Raw genomic sequence first — 25302 nt, 5'->3', positions numbered from 1 at the left:
ACACACACACACACACACACACACACACACACACACACACACACACAGTGTAAAGGTTTTGTGGAGGATTTAAACCATCTTACTCAGGCCCCAAGATGAAATGTTGGCAAGGAAGCTGAGATCAGCAGTTATATGTCCTCAGGTGGTTAGAGGCAAGATAGAAAAGAACTGGCATGTGGGGAGAATAGTGGGTCTGTTTGATAACGCTCCACTTGAGCATATGAGGGTTTCCCCTGTGGGTATTGTCCCGAAGAAAGCTTCAGGCAAGTTTACGCTGATTCATCACTTGTCACATCCAGAAGGTGAGTCAGTTAATGATTACATCGACTCTCTTTTGAGTTTGGTTTCATATGCATCTTTCCAATCAAGCAACTGCATGCTCTTGCAGTCAAACACCCCAATCAGGACAAGGGTCCATATGGAATCTGCTTTTCAACTGCTGCTGGAACACTTATATGGTTTTAGTTGTCAGGATTGCATTGACAATCTGAGTTTACAAACTACATTTTTTTGGATAAAAACAGACTCCTGGACTGTAATATTTTGCAGCACCTCCTATAGCCACTTCTTTTATCAGAGTATACAACTCTGGGTCTTGAATTTGGATTAGTTTCTGGAGGGCCCATCACATCAGAAAGTGAAGTAGAAGACACTGGTGAAGTAGCTAATGAATTTGGAGTAAAAAAATAAAAACAGATGGTCCAAGTCCAGCACAGACACTAGGGGCTTGAGTTCTTTCTTGGAAAATGAATTCTAACCTCCCCATGGATAAACTCAGTGGACTGAATTCAACCTGCCAGAACACCATTGACTTCAGTTGTGTTACACTAGGGGTGAGCTTGGACCAGTGAGTTCAAGCAGTTGCTGGTGCAGGTTGTAACAGCCAATAGGTTTTCCTTTAAAGCATGTGGTCATTTGAACTTCATTGGTAACGTCCTGCAGATTGAGATTTTTGTCAGCTGCTGGGGGCTAGCTGGCTTGACAGCAGGAGAGAAACAATGCCTTTCATCAGAGTAACACAAGTCAATATACAGGAAGATATTTCCAGCTGCTCTGTGCTTCTGGAGATGTGATACCATGCTATATTTTGGTAGGTGTTTCTGACAAAATGTGCATGAAACCTGCTGGTTCTGCAAGTATCCCTTCATATCCCATATATAGGGAGATCCTCCTGGAAGTCACACAAGCCCCAACCATATTTTTCACAAGCTACTGTTACTTTCCAATATAGGGCATTGTAGGAGCTGATAAAAATCTATCAGTGAACTTGTGTGAGGATACTTCAGGAGGAAGCAGCATTGCTGTTTATTTCAGGCATCCATAGCATGCAGAGGCCTGGCTTCGGTTTTAAAAAGAGCGTATCTGAAGCACATTATGTTCGTTAAACTATTATCTATAAAGCAAATTTGGCCACCCACTGGAATCACCTGAGGAATATGTTATATCTGACAACTTGTGGCCACACACTAGTCTAGACTTAACCAATTAGGAGGGTGTCCCATCCTGTTTCTGTATTGGCCATGTGTCCCCGCACATTGCCACAGCCAAGTCCCAGGGACTTTCATGGTCTGTGGGCAGCAAATCGGGTGAGCCAAAAGGAAAGGTTCCACCTGGCTGAGCCAGCAGGAGCTATATTAAGTTTGTCTCAGCTGGAGGTCATTCCGCATATTTTGAAGGGTGCTCTTTCAGTAGCTGTTCAAGCAATCCGTGGTCAGAAACTAAGGACGTGATTTTCAGAGGTGCAGAACACCCAGAACACTGGACCACCTTTGAAACCTGTCCCTAAGTATCAAAGGTTTTAGATTCTGAAGTGTTTACGCCTGTATATTTCCTTCGGGGCCAAACAGGTTTTAAGTGTTGCTAAGCCAATTGCTCAGTCTGTCATTTCCACTGCTCTTGATTGAGATGGTCTGCTGCTGAGCTCGCAGCAAAGATGAACTGGTCTAATTCCAGATTTCTTTTAGATGCTTTGTGGCCAAGGGGCTTTGCTATGGAAATTGGTGGCTGCTATCATCTCTTAGGCATGTAGTTAGGAGGCACTAACATATTTCCTTCAAGAAGGAAAAAAGGTGAATGAAAATATATGGTCAATCCCAATGGAATACATACTCTTGTGCTTAGTGTCACTTTACAAGCAAGGCCTGGACTATTCCTCAGCAGCTGTGAGATTGTCAGCAGTAAGATTCTTTACAAAGCTTGGTGGCATATGGAATATATTGCTTGTCTCTTACTACAGAAGAAAAGAAATTGCTGGAGAATTGAGCTAGGAAAGGGAAGCAGATGCCTGATAAAGAAAGAATCCATCATGCATCAAGTGCTTATGGACTTTCTGGAAACTCTGGACAAGGGTATTTTCAAGACCAATTTCTTTTCAGATTAGTCAAATAGCATTTTGGAGGAGCTACTTGACCACTGATATGGACTGCCTCCTTCAAAAATGAGTAGCTGAAATCATGCAATTGCAGGATAATATAACATTCAATGACTCATTAGCCTACACATTCACTATTCCTAAGCAATTCTAAAAAGGAGAATGGCCCTCTTCTGCAAGTCAGAACCAGAACAATATCTGGTCCTTATATTTAATGTTTTAGGAAAGAATCTTTTTTTCCATACATGTTCTGACCCAGCAGATTTTGGCACAATACTGGTTCCTCAAGTTCACAGCTGGACTTGCCAAGGAGAGGATTAAGCAAAAACAGGTGGCATTGTGGTGAATTTATACAATGTTAAACCACAAATGGAGGCGCAGAATAGGAACAAGGTCAGGCAGTTATTTCCATGTTTATGTTCTCTCTACAGCAGATACCCAATAGGCAAGGAAGCAGAAATAGATTTGTGGGCATTTGTTTGAGTCCTGGGTGCAATAGAAAAGTAGTTTTCAAAATTATGGTGCACAGCTGGAGAAAACCAAACTACAGGAAAAGGGGGAATGATGGGGGATCAATTATACACACTGCTTTTTAAGTCTATCTTCCGACATGATGGCTGACATTTAAGGAAGGAATGAGAAGAAAACTATGACTACTAGGAAGGTGTTTGAAAAAACTGCATTGACCAACAACATCATATTGTAGGAAACAAGGAGATAGGTGAGGTGCATAAGGTTCATACAGAAGAACAGAAGAGAAATCTATGCAGAAAGAGATTGTGTTGTGAGCTTTCCAGGGAGCTGGTAATTTCTTACAATACACTGCACATATTATTCCTTCCAGATAGTGATCAGCTCTCAGAGATCTTAGCTTGTATTTATAGAACTCCCTGGAGATTATGCTTTTCAATGCCATGTGGGGTGACACAGTAAGGAATTGCTGGTCAGATCTGTGGTGGATGGAATTTAGGTGCTATCCATTAGTTTTCTGTCACCTCCATGAAGTTCTGTCTGTTTGCCACTGAAGTAGCCTTGATCTGGAAAAGGGACTGGGATGGATCTTTTCCAGTACACGGAGTAGTCCTAGACAAATGAATGCTAAGGGGGAAGAGTGTTTGTTCCTGTCACATCTGCATAGTAACATTGGAAGGGACTGGAGTTATTTCAGAGGTATTTGAAGGTATCCATAAAATTATTTGTTCATGTTAATGATAATCTATTACAATATGCTGGTTATTTATGTAACTTTACTCTGTGTAAATAAATGCCATGTCCTTTAACTTTCAGTAGCACGGGCATGAGCAAGAAAAAGGAGGCCAAAGGAAAATGCCAGTGCTAAAGCACAAAGGGCTTTCCTAGTAGTCTCTTTTCATACAAAGCACAAACCATAAAATAAAATAAAAAAATAAAACCAATAAAGCCCACCATCTAACGAAGCAGGCTTAATACTACTTAACTCTTTTATAATGCTTTTCATCCAGAGAGCTCAAAGCCCTTTACAAAACATCAGTGGCAGAGCCACAACTCAGTCCTTTGTCCCATCCACGGGACCACACTGCTTCCTTTAGGTGTATGCACATCTTCTATTAACTGGCAAGGGAAGAGGCACATGTGCACCAAAGGGCAATATTTGCCCTCATAAATTTACCATTGACTGCTTGCTTTTATTAACTTGTTGTTCCAAATGTCTTGTGCTTAAATTAATAGATCACAATGTACTTATTTTGTTCAATGTAACATTGCATGTATAGGCAATATAGTACATAGGACATGATCTTCCTTTCAGTTACACAAGTGTGAGAGGATAATCAGGCCTATAAATTTGATTTACTTTCCTCCTCCCAAAGACTTTTCAGATCTCTTATATACAGAAGAAATAAATAGAATTTCCCTGACCATCAACACAAAATAAAAATTCCTGCACTATCGTAGAGGAGGCAAACTGAAAACCATAAAGGTTTTATTAAAAATAGGGAAAGGTCAGTACTTTCCCCCCAAAGAAATAGCCAAAGCTCATAGGAATTATTACAATACAATAGTTTCTTTATGAATTCAATCTCACAAAAAAACTAAACAAATAAAAACTTGGATAAACTGAAAGTTTCACTTTCATTTTAGCTGAGGCTTTCCTTAAGAACTGGCAGGCACTAGATTTAGTACAGAACATATAAGTAAAACATGCCTTATCAACTGCATCTTCAGATCAGAAAATTACTGACTTGATCATTGGCCAAGTTCTGGTCTCAGCTACACCTGTGGAAATCTGGAGTAATTCCACTAACGGCAATGGAGTTACTCCAGATTTACACCACTGTAACGGAGATCAGAATTTGGCCTGTGTCTCTGGATTTTGAGTCTTTGTTGAATAACAAAATTCAATATTAAGTATCCATGGGCTACTGACACAACCGATATAACCAATATATAATTTCTTTGTACATACAAAAAAAAAAAAAAAAAAAAAGTAAATATCCAACCTCTGTGTCTGTGTTTGTAACCAAGGCAATGTTGTACAGGGGCAAGAAAAATCTAGATTTTACCTGTGGCTATCTCTGGTTAGAAGTATTGGCAACTGAATTAATTCAAGTGAATTCACTGAATTAAAAGAATACTTGTAGTGCCTCTTAGTTAATGCTTTTCACTTTTCCATAATGGATAATCTAGCATTGGAATTAAGAGCCTTCCTAAAATGGATTCCCCTTGTGTATGATGAATTCATTTCATTTGTTTTATTACTCCATTTTTATTGATATAGAACATTTTGGCTTTTTGTAGCATGTTGTCATGATCTTCTCTCTTTCCCCATCTACCTGCCAACCTCAGAGGATCAGTATTAAAATAACCATATTTAAAAACAGTACCTTCCTGTGTAAGAGACCTTACAGAAGAAGAAAGGATAAAAAGCTGAGAGGTTCCCCATAGTCTCTACCTATTAAAGCCCACAGCTTACCAACAGCCTTACAGCAGGCCACATTTTGGTGACAAAGAACAGGTCTCTTCATTCAATTTTGCTGGGATGAGTGGTGTTGGTAATGCTCCCTTTTTACATTTCAGATCACACCATTTGCAGAAAAGTCCACAACATTCAGTTGCTCAAAAGCACACTATAGCATTATATAATTATCAGAGGCATTCTTTCATGGAGAAACAAAACTGGCTCCAAAACACAATTCAGTGAAGAAATAAGGGGGGTGGGGGGGGTGAAAGAGAGAGATAGTTTTTACTTAGGTGCTCAGTTATCAATGGATTTTAAAAAAAAGGGTGAATTCTTATCAGTCTCAGTTAAGAATCATTTAAATCCATCCTATCTGGCCGCACACTGCCTCTTCCTTAAAATATTTTCTGCCATTACCAAGAAAGGAATAAGTTTCCATTCATCAAATGGATTAAGGGGAGGGGGGAAAGTCCTTGAAAAGAGTAATGCAGGGAAGCAGAAGGAAGGATTCAGTAAACTGCCAACCAAACAGAAGCACTCTGCTATCTCCCACTGTGAAGTAATAGTATCTGGGCTATAGATATGTTTGTCAAACATATCTATAGCACAGATAATTAAGTTAGTGCAGCAAACTATCTACATGCTTTGAAGTGTTCATGCAGTTGGTATACTAACCTTTCTTTCACCTGGTAGGTTAAGCTCACCATCTCCTCACACATAGTTGCAGGCTTGTGACCTATACTCCATCCTCATTATCACATCATTTATGGTGGCTAACCATGTTGGAACTGATATTCAAGGTTTTGTTATAAATAAAAGTGATTAAAAGGGGAGCCTAAGTAAGAGCCCTATATCAGTGAGAAATACTTTGTATGTCTATAACACCTTTCACCCAAGACGCTCAAAGCACTTTACAAACATACTGCACAATACTCCTACAAGGTAGGTATTTGTTATTATTATCATCCCTATTTATAGATCTATTTTATAATTAGTGTCCAAGAGTCTTGACTCCCTATCCGCTGATCATTAGAACTAAAACACATTCTCTCCTTGTTAGTCAAAGAAAATACTTTTAATAGTTAATAAAATCACTACAGATATCTCAATTGCTATGCTGAAATCACATAATGTGATGGGCAAGATTATAAAATAGAAGAATCTGATGACTGTCTATGGCATTTGTAAGGCATGCTGCTCTGATTTGGGGACCATGCAGCCCTTCCCAAGTGAATTCTCTTTTCAGCTATCTGAAGCAGAATTGCATCTGCTATTGTGAGAAAGACTACCCCACCCCTTGGTAAGTCTGGAGTACCCCTTACTGCTAATATATGCTTTCTTTTGGTGCTAAGAACATTTATTTCTAGTAAGATTTTTAAACTCCTTGATATCTTCCATTTCAGTTTTGGTAACAACCTAAGTATTTGATGCTAGACCAGCTTGGAATGGTCAAACCTAAGCCCTGACAAATTTATAGTATGCCTCTCCCACAATGGGGCTGCACCTTTTCGGATTAATGGGGCTGAAAAACCCTAATGTAGACAAGGCCATAAAGGACAATGTGAGAAAGTCTGCACTGCAAATCTCCTTGTAATACCTGTCCTGTGGGTAAACAGAGGCTTTTATTCTCCAGGGACATCAGACAGACATCTTTCATGAGCACTTTAAAACATTCCCTAAAATTAACAGAAAAACCTCTTGCTGCATTTTGTTGTTGCCATACTGTACCCTTGTCTTTTTATTTTAAACAGTTCTTAATTACGGTATATTTATAGTCCCTGGTGTTTCAATCTATAGGGTAATAACTGGCCCTCTTCAGTTAAATTAGACCTTATTTAAATAGGACAAAATGTCTTGCCTGTGGTCTGTATTTGTACTCCACCAGGAGTCTGAAACCATGAAACAACCAATAAAAAAAATATCTGAAAAGAGTCAAACAGACTTTCCCTCTTACCTTGTAAACTTCAGCAGGTTCTAAAGCCACTTTCAAAGAGATAGAGAAAGTAAGAACTACAGGTCTCAGAAACATGCCTTGACAATAAGACCTCTTGCTTTTGCCAGGGATTTAGCCAGTCTTAGAAACAGCATTTTACCTGCAGTGAAGTGAAACACAAAGCCTGACAGGTAACCAAGGAGCCCACACTTCAGTGAGCTGCTTTTACACTACACAGCTATGGTGAGCAAAGGAGACCAAACTTCCTCACACATGCAAACTCAAGATTTAATTTTCTGCAAGATTACCCACAATAATTACAAAGTTTCTGTAATTTATCCTTAAAAGCTTGTGACTATAGGATCCATAGGAATTGATCTTTTATCTTCTACCTCCAAAGATACTGCGTCTGTGCATATCGTGTTTAATACAGTTTACCAGTTTAACACGGAGAATATTTTCCATTAATTTCTAGAGTTACTAAACTGAACCTTAACTAAAATTAAGTTGACTATTAAAAGCTCAATGAGTAACCCAATGAACAGAGGTCCTGTATATAGGGTTTAGCAAACATGCTGCAGTAAGTGTTCTGGCAGCCACCAAGACAGAGCATCTGCTGACCAGCATGCATTTTCTGTTGGCTACATACATTAACCATACATGCATTAACCATTACTTTGACATTCTAAAAGCAATGACCAGATTTCTGCTGCTCTTGGCCTGCAATTGCTGTTTTAATGCAATCTATATCACTCCATCTAATTTGTGCCACTGAATGTAGAATTTTAACATCTACAGGGAAAACGAGAAAAAGACTTTCTGCAACAAAAGTCTAAACATATTTGGCTAATTGCAGCATGTGTTTCACCAACAAAAGGGGTGATTTGGAAAATCCAAATCCATTCTAAAATGAGCATCACATACAACACACCACACTGAGGGACTTTACAAGATAGTTTGTCCTTGAAATGCTGTAGTTTAGGTCCATTAAAATAACCAAAAATGAAATATTTCTTTTGACTCGTGTATCAATTTTCATAGTCTTACGATACCAAAAATTAACCCATTAGAGTTCATATATGCTATTTTGTAAAGAGGAGTTTATTGAATTGAAATCTACAGGCCAGTTTACAATACATACACTACCACTTAAACTAACTGAGATAGATAGATAGATAGATAGATAGAACAGTTGTTTTAGAAATACATGTGTAATATTACTAGAAGTCACCAGCTGCTGCTATTATAGACCATCTTACAAATTTTGTTTAACTTAATGTATAGGCAGTTAGATTTTGGTAGAAATGGTGTTTTATTTGTGATGCAATTCTTTTTAGTAGCTGCTATTACAAGTAAAGTTTGTTCACTACCTGAGAATCTCTCCAGCTAGAATTTTGTAAAATTGCAAGCTGTTAGGTACAAAGACTATCTGTCTGCAGTGGTGCTAGAACTAGGGATGCTGGGGCTGCTGCCACACCCCCTGACTTAAAGTAGTAACACCAAACACATGGTTTCCATTATCAGCATCCCACTATACAAATTGTTCCAGCACCCCTGTCTGTTTGTATAACTTCTAGTCCAGCGGGCACTACCCTAGTACAAATGGAATAATTTCTTAGGTTCAGCACTATCGCTCACAGGATTATACCCATGGAAGTAAACAATAACACTGTATGGCCAGGTCTACACTACCGGTAGATCATCACTGCTTCAATCGATGCAGCGGGGTCAATTTAGCGGATCTAGTGAAGACCCACTAAATCAACGGCAGAGCGCTCTCCGGTCGACTCCAGTACTCCACCAGAACAAGAAGAGTAAGGTAAGTCGACGGGAGAGCATCTGCCATCGACGCAGCGCAGTGTAGACACCGCAGTAAGTCGACCTAAGCTACGTCAACTCCAGATACGTTATTCACATAACTAGAGTAGCATAACTTAGGTCGACTTACTGCGGGAGCGTAGACAAGGCCACAGCTATAAGAAGTTCTAGAAGTGTAGATGTAACCTAAGGAAAAAAAAATATATCTACCCAGTTCAGCTACTCAAGATGAACTAAAAAAAGCAGGAGCCCTCACGAGGAGTGGGAAAAGTTCATTTTTCAGGGTCACCTGAAATCCAGAAATGAGGTGGAAAAAGTCTGTTACTGTTAATCTGGACTGGAGAGAAAAGTAAAGACATTTATAAAAATTTGGATAAAAAGTGTCAGTTGAAAGAAAGAGAAAGACATATTACAATATATATGACACCACAAAAGCTATAAAATGTATAAAAGTAGAAGGTCCAAATGAACTCATAGAGCAGTATGTGATAGAGGTAAAGCTATTAGCTAAAGACAGTTTAAGGAGACATCAGTTTGGGACAGGATAGTATCTGGGCCTATTTGACCAAAAATACATGAAAAGCTGATGATAACTCAAGAAACTAAGCTGGATTTAAATAAAATAGTAGATATTGCTAGAACACATGAAATAGCACAAGTACAGCTAAAAATTAGTGATGGCATAGGATCACCGACTCAGCTACTTCTGAGCCATTGTTTCATTTTGCCTTCACAAAACTTCCAAGCCAAGTCATCATCCAGCTACAGCTCTGAAAAAGCTTAAGGCAAAGATCTTCAAAAGTGACTAGTGATTTGAGTCCCCACCTTGAGACCCCTTAAAGGGGACTGATTCTCAGAAAGTGCTAAGCACCTATCCTCAGAAAAATCAAGCCCCTCTCTCATCCTTTCAGGTGGTACTTCCAAACCTATTTTGACTCAGTTTGCAGAAGCTTACACTAACATGACCAGGAATTTAGTTATCAGGACTGTCCATCTTGTATTTTCACAAGCCAAAAACCAAACATTCCTCAAGTGCTAACATGCTGGTACCTAGACATGTTGGTACCTAGAAAAAGTAGCAAAAGTTCAGTTGAAATAAAAAACCAGCTGGAGTGCCCATCCCAACAGATTTGTTTCTTTTTCTTATTGCAGATCAGCTGTAGGGATGTTTACAAGATGCAAGGCTGCCATCAACTATATTATTAATTATTAATACTTAATGGTAATCATTGATTACTTTCACTGTGTCCTAAAATGTGCTCTATCTTGTGTTATATGATTTAAAAAAATAAAAAAAAACTTGTGCGCCCTGAATCTTCACTAAGTGTTATGTGTCTGCGTCTCAGTTTCAAGTATGCAGAGAGGTTTTCTGGTAACTTCGGCTCAAAATAGACTTCTCTTTCTGTGTAGGTTCTTATATTGTGCCCATAACTATAGTCTATGAATCCTGGATCAGAGACAGGAAAACTCACTTTCCAATTCTGCCTGTTGGGAAAAGTGCTTTGTCATCCCATTCTCTAACTTCTCAAAGTTTTAGGTCATAAATCCAGTATCTTATTCAAAATAGATAGAGGGAAAACTGGTGTCACAGTCAGTAAAGATACCCACTTGAAACAGAGGAAGGCTGCCACTCGCCCCATGTTTACAGGTTCCCTGAAGCCATACTGCACATGTCTGATCCTGAATTCTTTGTTCTTCTAGGCTGAGATCTCTTTGATACATTCAAAAGATCACTGCTTCTGCCAGGCCCAATAATATGTATGTATTTCCGGGTTTTTTGTTCAATAATTAACACACTTTGGGGGGGAAGCAGTACTGTCTTATAATTTATTTGGATATTAGTCTTGATTTTTCTCCAAACATTTTAATTTAATTCTAGATCTCCGTCAGTCTGTGTATGAACAGTTGTATGGTATCTTCACTGTTAAGCCACCTTTTTGGGGGAGCTATGTTAGGGCCTGATTTGCACATTTTTAAGATACTATTTTGTCTCATAAAATCATATTTTCCCCTCTTTTCTGTGCGCTACCGAAATCTTAACACTTACACAATTCAAACAATGACAAAGGTCTTTGTTGTATTTGAAAGATTTTTCTGACATACCTGTCTAATCAGAGAGCTCTCCTTTTACTTGCTTTTCAAATGCACTTCTTTCCAATAGAAGTCAGACTAACAGGGCCTATACGTAGTGAGTGGCCTGTTATTGTTACATGTGGGCTAAATCCCACTCTCCTTACGCACACAAGGAGTCCCACTGATGTCAGTGGGACTACTCACAAGAGTAAAGCAAACAGGATTTGTCCCTTTATCTAGACATATACTTTTTAATTGTAACCCTGTATGCCTGACATATGCTGGTCAGTTCTAACAGGGTGATGATAAATAATTCAAAACACTTCCTGGCTGAAATCTCTATATATTATCATTACTGATATGACATAGCTGTGACACTTTACAGTCATAGAAATAAGTCAAGTTCCCTGCCCACGGAGCTTACAGTTGCATTCATCCAGATAACATTGTGACATAATAAGTACAAGAAACCACAGAGAGTTGATTGAGGGGTGACAAAAACAATAGAAGAGGGTTAAAGTTCTTAGGGAAGGGTTTTTTGGGATGTGGGAGTTGTGGACTTAGATTTACAATCATTGGAGTTGTTATATGACAGAGTTCTTGGGGGTCGTTTTTTTTTATTATTTATTATGTTGTTTTACAAACTCTACATGTTTTAGCACAGGCGTGGCAAAGGGAAGCATCCTAGATTAATGGAGGATAATAGTTGAATGTTCTAGGCTTTGAGAAGGGCTTGAAATTTGGAAGGGGGAAAATGAAAATACAGACACACATATGTATACACATACACACATGGAAAGGGATTTGGTTATGGTTAGAATTTGTGAGTGATGAGGCACATGACAGTCAGGAGTCAGCGAAGATTTGGTGGGATGGAAAATCTTGAGATAAGACACACCACTGCTCACACGATCTGCATGTGCCTATCGTCATGCAGTATTATACTAGCTGACACCATTGGTTTATCAGGTCTCCAAAAGACAGAGGCTATAAACTAAGACCAGGGATTGGGAAATGGTGAATGAGAAATGAAAGGCATAAGACTTAAAACCATCACGACAGAAATAACCAATTATCCTTCTTGTCAAAATACTAAAACTTCTATTTCAGAATTTAATTTCAGCATTAGTTGACTGTTTCTTTAAATTACAAAGATCTTTTGTATAGTAATTTACCCACTAAGGGCCTGATCCTACACATACTTATACATACCCTTAATTGTAAGCATGAGTAGTCACACTGATTTTTAGTTTAATGGGACTACTCACAGGAGTTAACCATGTGCATAGGTGTTTTCAGGATCATGGCCTAAGTCATAATATATAATTAAACAGAAACATTTCCTGAGAATGTTTTTTCCCCTTCAGTGGATCTAGTGCAACAGTGGGGCTGGTGGAGATATACAATATAAATTGAACCTGAACAATCGAAATACTTTCCCTTTAATACTGAATACAAGCTGATACAGTATCACATGACCTTTACCGTAATTTCTATTAAAATCATTTCATGTCTGGTTGATTCTGCTATCCTGGCTCATTTGTATTGTTTACAACAAGTCATTGCACCCGGCAGTTAGTGGTGGCTGAATCCATGGTTACCAGTTTTTACATTCACTAGTTAAATGGAATGCAGCTCTTCTGTGAGTTTCATGGAGAAAGCTCTTAAGAAACCACAATCCAGCTATCAATCAGGCTAACCTGGGAGAAATTAATCTTATAAACATAAGTATTGTTGCATATTAACAATTTATAGAAAGGGAGCTCAAGGCTTTTATTAGTTGTAGTTGCAAGAGTGGATGTGTTGAGATCTGACTTAGTGCATGGGAGACTTAGCTATGGTCTACATCTGACATTCATCCATGTTGTGCCTTCTCTAGCTTTCAAGGCTAATAAAAACTATCCTTTTTTAAGCTTTTAAATCTTGAGCACTTATTTTACCAGGCATGTGCCTGGAATATAAATAGTGCTTAAACACAGGTCTAACCACACTGCAGTCCCAGCAAAGTAACTTAAACAGACACATACAAGATAGTAAAACACAGAATAGACAGTACTGAGTAGAATTCAATTAAGACAAAACAACAGTGGAATGTTCTTTACTAGTAAATTAAGCCTGCAAACCAATATGTTTTATTGCTCTTAAGGACTACGTGAACTAATTCTACTTGCCCTGTTATTTATTGTTCGTTGTGGGGTGCGGTTGAAAAAACAAACAAACAAAAAACTTATTTACAAGATGGAGACCACACACATTTATAATGCCTAATACTATAAGAAAAGTTCTCTACTGTTTGCTGGCTACAATAATTGTCCCACAAGATACATGAGAGCAACAAACAGTTAAATCAAACATATTACTAGCTCATCTACTGCAAAGTCACTGTATCAGAAGCCCGAATTGATTTGTTTCCTCAGAACGAATTGAAAATGAATGTAACATAACGTCTGGAAAAAAAATCCCTACTGCACTGCTAATCGGATATTGTATAATGGTTGATTGCAGCTTTGCACTGTGCTATTGTTGCCTAAATCATACATACTTACAGGTTCTGGGTTCTTCCAAGAGTTTGGTGCAGTTTCAAGGACAAATGTCTTAAGGAAGTCTTTCTACTGTGCAGCAATGATCCTAGCTCTGATCTGATTACATGAGCAAAGTGCTAAATCTGACAATAGAAAGGAAACTTCCTGCGTAAAAAAGAAATCTTGGAAAGTCTCAGGGTTAAAAAGGCTGCTTAAATGTGCTGGTTGATTTGCTCCCTAGTTGTGTATACACAGTAGCAGCTGATCTCTGTTTGCAGCCCTGCAGAAAGAAACCTTTACTGAAAACCAATGGCATCACATTTCACTGGAGCTAGTGCCAGGCTCTGGAGAGCAAAGCAACCTTGGACAACTTCACACAATTAAAATAAGTGGGTTTGCTGCATGTCCAGGAGGACTTTAAAAATTGTGTATTTACTGTGTCACTTTTGCTAACAATGAGCTGAAATCCTGCAGTCCTTAATTAGTCCTGATACAAGCAAAACTCCCATTCACTTCAATGGGGTTTTGTCAAGACTGAGTAAGGACTGTAGTATTTGTCCAAGTATGTTTTGCTTTGTCTTGATTGTGGTCTTTGCAGGTGATAAGGTGTTAGCTGTGCCCTAAGGCACTTTATGTGTTGGAACTGTTACAGCAGGTGCCGTACACAACCTAAATTCATTCTGACCCTAAATTCATTCATCAGTCATACTCTTTTCTTAGCTTTTTTTCAGATATAGAGCATATGATTGATTCCACACACCCCAGTGTCCTATGTCAAACTTTCTGGCACATTCCCACTAGAATAAAATCCTCCGATTCCAACAACCGAAAACTTTGAAAGGATTCAGAAGACTGTTTCAGAGCCAAACTGCAGAGCTGGCCACTATTTTTATAGCAGGCTTAACCAAAACTTCAGATCCAAACACTCCATAACTTGGGGAAGGAGAAAGTTTAGAATCTTGATGTGGGTCCCAATTTCTTAGTGATGTCCAAGTAAACAAATAATACCAGAAAAACAACATTTTGAATCAGTCCGCGGGAGCTATATGGACTTCTGTGGTAAGGAGCTGCAACTCAAACTGAGCAACACGCTTTGTGGATAATTATTTTTGTTATCATTAATCATGATTTTTACTGTAACATTTAGCCCTGGATAATGTTCCAAATAGTAACTGGAACATGCATACATTGCAATTAGAACATGACTGAACAGCATGTAAGGTGCTCTTTTTAAAAAGGGGTCAGTTTTCTCTTTTCTGGGCCACAAACATGAAAATCAAAAGGAAATGTAATATGGTTCAATTTTTAAACACAATTATAGAGTCCAGTTAAGAAGAGTTATTGTATATTTTGTTCTGGACGTTTGCAAGATAGTTTATGATCACTTAGATCAGCAGTTCTCAAACTGTGGGTCAGGACCCCAAAGTGGGTCACGACCCCATTTTAATGGGGTTGCCAGGCCAGCATTAGACTTGCTGGAACTCAGGGCTGAAGCTGAAGCCTGAGCTCCACCCCCACCTGGGGCAATGGGGCTCAGGCTGTAGCCCCCTCTCCCCCCACCTGGGATGGCAGGGCTTTGCCTGCAGTCCCCTTTCCCCCCACCCAGGGTGGCAGGGCTCTGATCCCCTCCCCCCCCGCCCAGGGTCATATAGTAACTTTATTGTCAGAAGGGGATCACGGTGCAATGAAGTTTGAGAACCCCTGCATGTAAAATTGGGGTTCACGGTTATGTTGGTGTTAGGGTGACCAGGTGTCCGCTTTTCATCCGGAACACCCAATCAAAAAGGGACCCTGGCGGCTCCAGTCAGCACCGCCAACCGGGCCATTAACAGTCCAGTCAGTGGTGCTGCCCAGCTAAGGCAGGCTAGTCCCTACTTATTCTGACACCGCGCTGTGCTCCGGAAGCAGCCAGCAGGTCTGGCTCCTAGGCGGGAGGGCCACGGGGCTCCATGTGCTGCCCCCACCCTGAGCACTGGCTCCGCACTCCCATTGGCCAGGAACTGGCCAATGGGAGCTGGAGAGGAGGTGCCTGTGGGCGAGAGCAGCACACAGAGCCACCTGTGCGCCTCCGCCTAGGAGCCGGACCTGCTGCTGGCTGCTTCTGGGGCACAGCACAGTCCGTGGTGCCAGGACAGGCAGGAAGCCTGCCTTAGGCCCCCACCCTCCGCTGCGCCGCTGACCAGGAGCCACCAGAGGTAACCCCATGCCCCAATCTCCTGCTCCAGCCCTACCCCGCCCCAACCCAGAGCCCCCTCCTGCACCCAAAACCTCTCATCCCTGGCCCCATCTGAGAGCCCACACTCCCATACCAGAGCCCTCACCCCCCCCGCACCCTAACCTCCTGCCCCAGTACAGAACCCCCTCCCATACCCTGAATCCCTCAACCCCGGCCCCACCCCAGAGCCAGCACACCCAGCCAAGAGCCCTCACCCCCTCACACATCCCCCTGCCTCAACCCACAGCACTCTCCCACACTCCGAATCCCTCAGCCCCACCCCCCAGCCTGGAGCCCCCTCGTTCACCCCAAACCCCTCATCCCTGGCCCCAGGCCAGAGCCTACACCCCAGCTGGAGCCCTCACCCCCTCCCCCACACCAACTTTCTGCCCCAGCCCGGAGCCCTCTCCCGCACTCTGAACCCCTCATTTCTGGCCCTACCCTGAAGCCGCACCCCCAGTTAGAGCCCTCACCCGCACTCCAACCCCCTGCCCCAGCCCAGCGAAAATGAGTGAAGGTGGGAGAGCGAGCCACCGAGGGAGGGGGAATGTAGTGAGTGGGGGACGGGTGGAAAAGGGGGCGGGGCCTCGGGGAAGGGGCAGGGCTAGGATGTTCGGTTTTGTGCGATTAGAAAGTTGGCAGCCCTAGTGGGTGTATTACTGGCCTGATTTTCAGAGGTGACCAGCACCTTTGAAAAATCAGACTGCTTGTTCCTTGAATTTTTTTAATCAATCTGATTGGTTAAGAAAGTGGTCACCTATCCCAAATTACAATGGTAAAAGACAGTCTGTATCAAGAGACCATCATTAAAATCCAACATATATATCCTCCTCCACAACAACAAACGTTCAAACAATTGCTGCCTTCCCAGAGTTTCCTGCAGGAGGACAGGAGCTTGTCAGCTCCTTGAGTGTCTCCACTGGGAAAATGAGTTAACATCTCCTGCTGGAGGGAGAAATCTCTTTTGCACTGAAGTAAAAGAGTCAGTGTGGTGCTACTAACTGAGAACTTAGGAGTCAGGAGACCTGGTTCTGCTGTGTGACCTTGAACAAAGCACTTTACCTCTCTGATCCTGCATCATTCAAGTCAAAAGGAGTTTTGCCATTGACGTCAGTAGGAGCAGAGTCTCTCTGCCTCAGTTTCTCCATCTGCGAAATGGGGATAATGTTTGGGAGGAAGACAATGGACTGAAACTCAGAAGCTCTGAGTTCAACTCCTGGTTCTGCCACAGTCTTCCCCTGTGACTTGGGCAAATCACTATTGCTTCAGTTCCCAATATTCTTCTTATGTTATATCCCCTTCTCCCACCATTTCTCTATCCTGTCTATTTTGATTGATCTCTTCAGGGCAGGATTTGTCTCTAATTTATGCATATGTACAGTGCCCAGTGCAATGGGACCCTCTTGTCAGTTGGGACCTGTAGGCACTAATTCATTCATTCAATCAATCAATAATAAAGTCTTTATGAGGATAAGGATTTCAGTGAGTCAAGATTACTGCCCAAAAGCCTTTATGTGCAGAAGTCCTTATCCACAAAGACTGACCTTCCTGAGTCCTGCATAAAGCCCAGTACTCTCGATTTATGCAGTTGTCCTGTTCTAAAATTAGTGGCCATGACACAATCCACCCCACAAACCTGGGGAATGTCACTGAGTTGCAGGACATCCAGCCAGGATTAGCATCCACTCTTTATGTCTCCCATGTGAGGTTTCCCAGCTACTGCACCTGTGTAAATGAGACTCCCCTTCCCTCCACTTTCCTCCCTCTGACAGCACATACTGAGCCTGCATGGAACCCAACAACCCAGCACACAGGGATTTCAAAAGCCCATCTTCCCCCAGACCTCTCAAGTGTACCCCATTGGTGGTACATTCTGCGTCACAGCTGTCTCTCCCTCCCTGTCCCTGCACTTCATTCTCAAGAAGTGCCCCCTGTGAGGCAGGGGTAGCAGCTGGCTGGTGGAGTGGGGTAGAGGAAGGAGGAGACCCTTTCTCCAGCAGCTCTGGGGTCTCCTGCACTCTCATCCCTCCTCCCCTCTTGCAAGGAGCAGAGAGAGATGAGAAGCTTTCAGGGAGGGACAGTAAGAGCCAACAGGGACAGTAAGAGCCAACATATATGTGGAAGGTAAGAGCTGGGTAAGGAGCAAACAGACTGGCTCCCTACATTAATCAAGAAATGGAGGGGAGCTAGGAGTGGAGCAGGTCCTGAGCAGTTGAGTTCTTCACAGGCTGGGAGGTTCCACTCCCTCCAGTGAAGAGCGTACAGGCCCAGCTGCTCCTTGCAACTTCTCCTCTCCTCACATAGATCATAGAATCATAGATCATTAGGGTTGGAAGGGACCTCAGGAGATCATCTAGTCCAACCTCCTGCTCTGAGCAGGATCAATCCCCAACTAAATCCCCAAATGGCCCCCTCAAGGATTGAACTCATAACCCTGGGTTTAGCAGGCCAATGCTCAAACCACTGAGCTATCCCTCCCCCATGTAAACTAATGCCTGCTCCTGGGCCTCAGGGTCCCTCTGTCTGCTCTTTAGTGGGAATGGGGAAAGAGTGGCACATGACAGGGGCCAGAGTAGCAAAGACCTTCTTGGGGGCAGTAGCAATGGAATCCTGCAGTGAAGGAGGGCTATACACCTTAATAGTATATATATAGTATGGAGCATGAGGAGAGGGGGGACAGTTAATTAGATTAGTACAGGGTGGGAGTGGTCTGACTTAACTGCACAGAGCTGGGGGCTCATGCACGGGGACACCAGTCTATATTGAGGCCAAGGCAGGGACCAGCCCCCAAATCCCTAATCTGTAACAGTTTAAAAAAAATAATTTCATTCACACAGTGTGACGGCATCCATAAAAACAGGTCTTTATAATAAAAAAAAATCAATAGTAAGTGTTTGCATAACCAGGCCCCAAGAAACCAATCGTACAGTTTTTACTCAGGCAATACGTGTTTTGCCCAAATAAGAGCTGCAGAATCAGATTCATATAAGTCTTTCTGTCTCCAGTCTAGGTATTTATATTGTCCCCATCACCATGCAATCAGAGCACCATGCAATCTTTGCCTTCCTCTTCTTCCTTCTGCTCCACCTTCTGTATATTCTTCCATGCATGAAATACCTTCCAAATTCCTGTTCAACCAAGTCACCACGTTCTCCTCATTCAAATTCCTCTAAAAAAACTCACTTCTGCCTTGTCAGCTACAAACATTTAATCAAAATTAATAAAACCATCAAGATATGCACATGCCTAAACTGAGTAAACGTGTGAGCTATAACATTGTTATAATCCTTGCCCACATCACCTTCCATTGCCCCATCATCCCCATTTTGTTTATTACCCTCATTTTTTGTGTCTTGCATAAAATTTAGATTGTATGATTTTTCATTCAGGGATTTTTCTTGTTCTGTAACATGCCCAGCACACTTCTGAGCCATGTATAAATAATAAAATAATAGCACTAATAACAATATAGATATAAATACTACTTATAACATAGCTATAACTACCACCACAGAGGCATTACTGTAACTGTGACATTTGGGATAAATAATTCTAGGCATCTAAATCTAATTTAAATTCTTTCCCGGCTTTAACCACGGCTTCAAAACCAGATGAACTTAAGCCAAGGTGTATGACTTTATGCTACACTGGTAATCCACACTAACTAGGAAATAAATTTTCAGCGATTAAGTTGAATTGCTCGTACAAAATGTCAGCTTCAGCTTTTCACCCATACAAAACAGCTTGGAAAATATATACTGCATGTGTTTATTATAGCTACAGTCACTATGAACATCTATAACTCTCCAACAATTTCTTTGATTTATGTTCAAAAACATACAGGGCATGAAATGATGCCTGCAACCTTACATTTTTCTCAAGAACATTGTGGAGAGCAGATATATTCCAAAACATCATGTTAGATTCCCTGTTATGTCTGCTTTTTAAAATAAATGTATGATAATCAATTACACATGCTTCAAAGCAACTGCCACTAGATTCCCCATCAGAAAAGCTGTTTGAAAAAAGTTCCATTTTCTTTTCCCTTAATATCTGGGTTTTAATAAGGGACTGTGCCCACATAGTAAAAAAGGAAAAATGCTTTTGTAAAATAAGTCACACCAGCAAGCTAGTCTTACCACAAGTTTACAGAAAAGGGCCATCTTCATTGATCGACACGCTAATAAAAGTATACATGCTGTGAAACTCTTGGGCCTGATTCTCCTCTCACTCAGACATTTGCCAACCAGGAGTAACTCTGCTGATATCCAAGGAATGACACTGGCATTAAGTGAGAGGAGAGTTAGGCCTCACACATTTAAGTAAGATGTAGGGTGACCAGATGTCCCTATTTTATAGGGTCAGTCCCGATATTTGGGGCTTTTTCTTATATAGGCGCCTATTACCCCCCACCCCCATCCCGATTTTTCACACTTGCTGTCTGGTCACCCTACTAAGATGTAAAATGTTTGCGTAAGAAACTTGCCTAGTTTTGGTTTCCATTAGAAACTCTAAACCAGGGGTCGGCAATCTTTCAGAAACGGTGTGCCGAGTCTTCATTTATTCACTCTAATTTAAGGTTTTGCGTGCCAATCATACATTTTAACGTTTTTAGACTGTCTCTTTCTATAAGTCTATAATATATAACTATACTATGGTTGTATGTAAAGTAAATAAGGTTTTTAAAATGTTTAAGAAGCTTCATTTAAAATTGAATTAAAATGCAGAGCCCCCCGGACCGGTGGCCAGGACCCAGGCAGTGTGAGTGCCACTGAAAATCAGCTCGCATGCCGCCTTTGGCACGCGTGCCGTAGGTTGCCTATCCCTGCAACTCTGAGCATTTTTGTGGAAACATTTGTTAAGGGCCTGATCTTTTTTCCCATTGAAATCAATGAGAGTAATCACCATTAACTTCAGTGGGAGTAGGACTGATTCCTAATGACCATTAACGACCATTGAGTTTTAGGTGAATATGGGCCTAGATGCGAGTGAATCTGGAACTGAGTTCTAGTAATGCTGATTTCTGCTTCAAGCAAACATGGCAGCTGTAATAGGGTTTGGCTGTGAGATGTTGGATTTGTTTGAACCCCACAACCAAAGGATGCAAACCCACATGGATCAAAACCAAGGAAAATATTTGCATGATCTCCTGGTTGGGTGGAGCACCATTTTTCACACAGCTCTAGTAACTAAGTCTTTGAGGAGGGATGGAGTTAACTGCATGTATGCCCATTACCCATGCAGCCACACCTAGAGAGCATCAACAGATGCTCACCTATTTTCACAGTGGGAAATAACCAGGTATTAGTTTTCTAGGAATAATCAAGAGGAATCTAGGTCTAAATCAGAGGAAGACTGCCCTGTCCATTTGATGAAATTTGCTTGAAAACACAATGCTAGTGTAAAAACAAAGAACTTATTTTAATTGTTATAATATCTCCTCAGACTCCCACATAAGAGTGGAAACATAAAACTGCTTTGTTTGAGTAAAATGCACTATTCCCTTAGTTTGATTGTTGAAAGGTATTTAAAATCAATATAAAACTGCAATATCAGAAAAATTTATAATCATTATTTCAAACAGGCAGACTTGAAAGAGTCTCTTGTTCATGGGGAAATTTTCAGTTAGTTTTTCTAGTACCAGTGGTTCAATCGAAAGATTCACCAACTGCCCCCTGGAGAAAACCAAAGATCTGCATTTAAATGGAGATATAGTATTTCCAAATGCACAGTACCTGGAAGGCAGATACTGTCAAGGTTTCTTAGTGAGTGGATCTCAAATTGTATTAGGTACATTTCAGCACAGTAACTATCCCCATTTCATAGAAGTAGGACTATTTCCATATCATTTTTTCTATGTGCATACTTTGTAATATTTGTCCTAAGTTAAAATTCAACCCTGATCCAAAATGAAGCCCTCATGTACTAACAAGCAATTACTACTTTATATATAATTTTCTGATATGCACAATGAAGACCATACTAGATTGCCTATCTAGAAATGTTAAATAATTGAAAAGTATGATGACTTAATAGAATAGTAAGCTTGGTTTACAATGCAGCCAATTTAGAGCCATAAAAACACTGTAAAAATTTTATCTTGCGGTTGACCATTACATATTCTATTTATTATTCAAAAGTATTTCAACAGCATTTTTCTTCATTAATGTGGCTGCTGGCATTTAACACCAAGTCTCTACATTTGGATAATTTTCCAAATACAATTTTAAAACAAGCTAGCTAAAATTCAGTAAATCACAGCATAAATGCTATATTTTCATATTTTACCTTAAACTTACTTGGTGGGCTGTAAAATACATTCAAAACCCACAAGACTCCGTAATCTGATAAATCAAAGCCTGTATATGTGTGTGTGTCCTATATATAACATTTAAAAAGCCAGTATAACTACCTCTGGATGACACATCAGAAAACCAAAATCAAATCTTATAAATACTTTTTTTTCCTATTGTATACAATTGCAAAGATGTGTCTTCCTGTTAGTAAAACACTATAACCTTCCAGAAAAGTTTTGCATGAGTATGCTGTTAAGGCATATATAATGTTTATAGTGAAAAAGACACTCACGATCAATTTCAAACACACAGACATTAGTCTAGGCAGCCTCTTGCTGAAATTCTGGTTGCAACTGAAATGTCCCTGTAAACAAGGTTACTGAGAACAGACCAAGATATCCTTCTCAGCAACACCTTCACCAGGAGCCCTTCAGCTGTCTACTTAGTTTGTTATACCTTATCTTGCAGCACTGACATTCTAATGCTGATTCAAATTCAGGATTCAAAATGAAAGATGAACTATCTTTAAGATCACTTAATATTGAAATACTGTTGCAGTAGTAAGTGGTGTTAAGTTTGAGATATGGATATAGTACTCTAATAGTAACCTTTTAATTTCTGAAAAATAGTACAGAATAAATGAGGTATTGCACACAGTTACTGTAATTGATTTATTTGCTGTATTTTGATACTGAACACATCAAATGCCATGTTTACCTCCTGCTGCCTCTTGAACATTTTAAACTGTAAAGTCCCCCTAGGGGAGACCTGTCAGATTCCAGTTTATGCATTTAAAAATTCACTTGTTACACTGATACTTTAAAATACAGGGAACAAGAATGTAACCATACAAATCATTTCTTGATCCCAAGCCCTTGGATGTTTTCAGTGGAAGTGCAATACAGGGTTGAATGTCCATGCGTACAATCTAACTTGGGTTATGTTCTGAGTACTCACATTTTAGTTTGGAATTTGAGATGCAGTATATCAAAGCTTTAGACTTCTTCACATTTAAAATGGGATGGGGGTGGCAAGGAAAATAGAAGATTCCAAAATCTTTTTTTCCCCACTAACTGCCTGCTGCAGCTCATGTACTTCCCTTATACAACCAAGGAGCTATGTTCATAGTTCTTCACTGTCTTTTATTTGAAGGGCATTCAAATTTCCCTCCCTCGCACAGACTGTGGTACTGTCTCAATTTTTATGTTTTGTTAAAGTCCCCTTAACTACATCAAAATGACACAGTTGGGGTTAAAAATCACAATAAAATGGGATCAAGGCCCTCAATTCCAACCTTTCTACCCCCACCCTCCTCCTTTACTTTACTTTCTTTTTAAATTCTACTCATTTTTATTTGCCCCTTTCATTATTCTGCTCATTTCTGAAATGCATTCCTCCTATGTGATGTGTGGTAGCTTGCGAAATCTTTTAACAACAGTACACCAAGTAGTCAGAGAACTGCCCCTGCAGCACTTCAAAATATATCCTCAGACCACTTTATCTTTTACAGCATTAATGTTAAGTTAAAAAACAACTGTCAGGCAGGTCACATTTAGACAGCAACATGAGATCACTTCTGTAAAACCCCTCCAGATTGGAGCTGGGGTACCACCAAGATGAGAACTACATTCCACGTTCCACACTTTCCTTTTGTCCCCCCAGATTTTGTTTGCAAATGACTTGCTTTCTTTGTGCGTATAGATGTGTCATGTTGTATGTCCACTGATTCTGGTGCATACTACAACACAAACAGAGCAAAGGTGCTTTCCTAGCCAAGCAGCCCAATGTGGCAATTTCACAACATCACTGAAGCAACCAGGCTACAGACAGAAATAAATAAATACATAATAAATAATAACAACAAGAATCCCCCCACCACAGTGACATACAGGGTTTCCACCAGGCCTGTTTGGCTCTTGTGAATCACTCACAGAAATGTTTAAGGAAGAAGGAGGGGAGGGGGGAAGAAAGGGAAGCGTCTCTCTCTCTGGGTCCGTCGCTCTTTCCTTAGGAGCCTAACGGAGCTTAATCTAGAGGGAACCACTGCATCGTGTTGGGCCGTGGGGGCTGCTCTTGGCAACCCGGGGGCCGAGACAGCAAAGCAGCAGCGAGCTGGGAAGCCCGGGGACCGCGGAACTTCTGAGCTCCCTGCGAGGGGCGCTAAGGAAGGCTGCGAGACACACTCGGAGCAGCAGCGGCCACCACACACAGTGACAACAGCTGTAAAGTCAAGTCCCCCTACCCCTTTCGCAAAAGCAAAAGCCGCCCCATGGACCCTGTCCCCTAACTCCGGCTCGTTAAAACCTTGTCACTTTCACAGCACTCTTGGTCCTTTGGAAAGAAGGGAAAAGGGGGGAGGGAGGGTAGAGCAGGACAAAACCTGCCGGGTTTGGATCTGTCAGCAGAAAAAATACCAATCTATATATAATATAGTCTTTAAAAAACGCCAAAGAGCTGAAAATCGAACATCCCTGGGGCCTGGGCTTTGTTGTGTGATTTTTTTTTTTAAGGGACTGACTCTAAGCAAGTGAAATTGACAAGGTCTTGAGGTGGAAGGGGGGGAGGTAATAGAGCTTTTCTCAGCTGCTAGTCTCAAATCAAAAACATGCCCCAGATGCGGTGTCAGTCTGCAGATGTGCATGATGGTAAGGTTGGGACTCGGTTTACCTGGTCAGGTCAGAACCGCAGGCAGGTTAATCAGGTGAGTCGTCGGGGATTTTAAAGAAGCCGAAGCCGGTTTCTTTGCTAGGAAAGTCTACAACACCATGCAGGGACATTGCAAAATCTTTACACACGCCTCCTTTAACTGGGCTCCCGCGACCTCAGCCGGCGAAGGGGGGAGGCTTAGCCGAGGCAGGCCCAGGCCATTTCCCCATGCCCTGGCCAGGGGATCAGCGGGCTGCCCCGCGGCACCGGGGCCACCTAAGCGGCTGCTCTGCACCGGGCGAGGCGGGTTCTAAGGGGATCCACGGAGCGGCGGGTGCTCGGAGGATGCGGAGGCCTCCCTGTTTCCTTGGTAGAGTCGATCCGCACTCAGTCTGACCCAGGACGTCACTCTGCCTGTCTGTTTTCTCAATGATAACTTGGCAGGAGAAGGGGGAAGCTGCCAGGTTTTCCCTGGGCTCATTACCTGGTATGT

At 41.3% G+C, this 25302-nt stretch overlaps 1 protein-coding gene across 2 annotated transcripts in view; it reads right to left on the bottom strand.

Annotated features, from left to right (window-relative positions):
- Positions 1 to 24902, bottom strand: part of ESRRG (estrogen related receptor gamma) — a 451270-nt gene extending 426368 nt beyond the window's left edge. The window contains exon 1 of one of the 2 annotated variants that reach the window (XM_026657685.1): positions 24831 to 24902. The gene's annotated coding sequence lies outside the window, so the exon portion shown is untranslated. Of the gene's footprint in view, positions 1 to 13676; positions 13726 to 24830 lie in introns of those variants that run through there. The other variant, XM_026657686.1, reaches the window with a different exon arrangement.
- Positions 24903 to 25302: the final 400 nt, after the last annotated feature.

The sequence above is a fragment of the Terrapene carolina genome, unplaced genomic scaffold (genome assembly GCF_002925995.2).
Source record: "Terrapene carolina triunguis isolate 2854851 unplaced genomic scaffold, T_m_triunguis-2.0 Scaffold262, whole genome shotgun sequence".
Classification (NCBI taxonomy): domain Eukaryota; kingdom Metazoa; phylum Chordata; order Testudines; family Emydidae; genus Terrapene; species Terrapene triunguis.
Note: the sequence above shows the minus strand (reverse complement) of the source record. Positions and strands in the feature narration are given on the sequence as shown.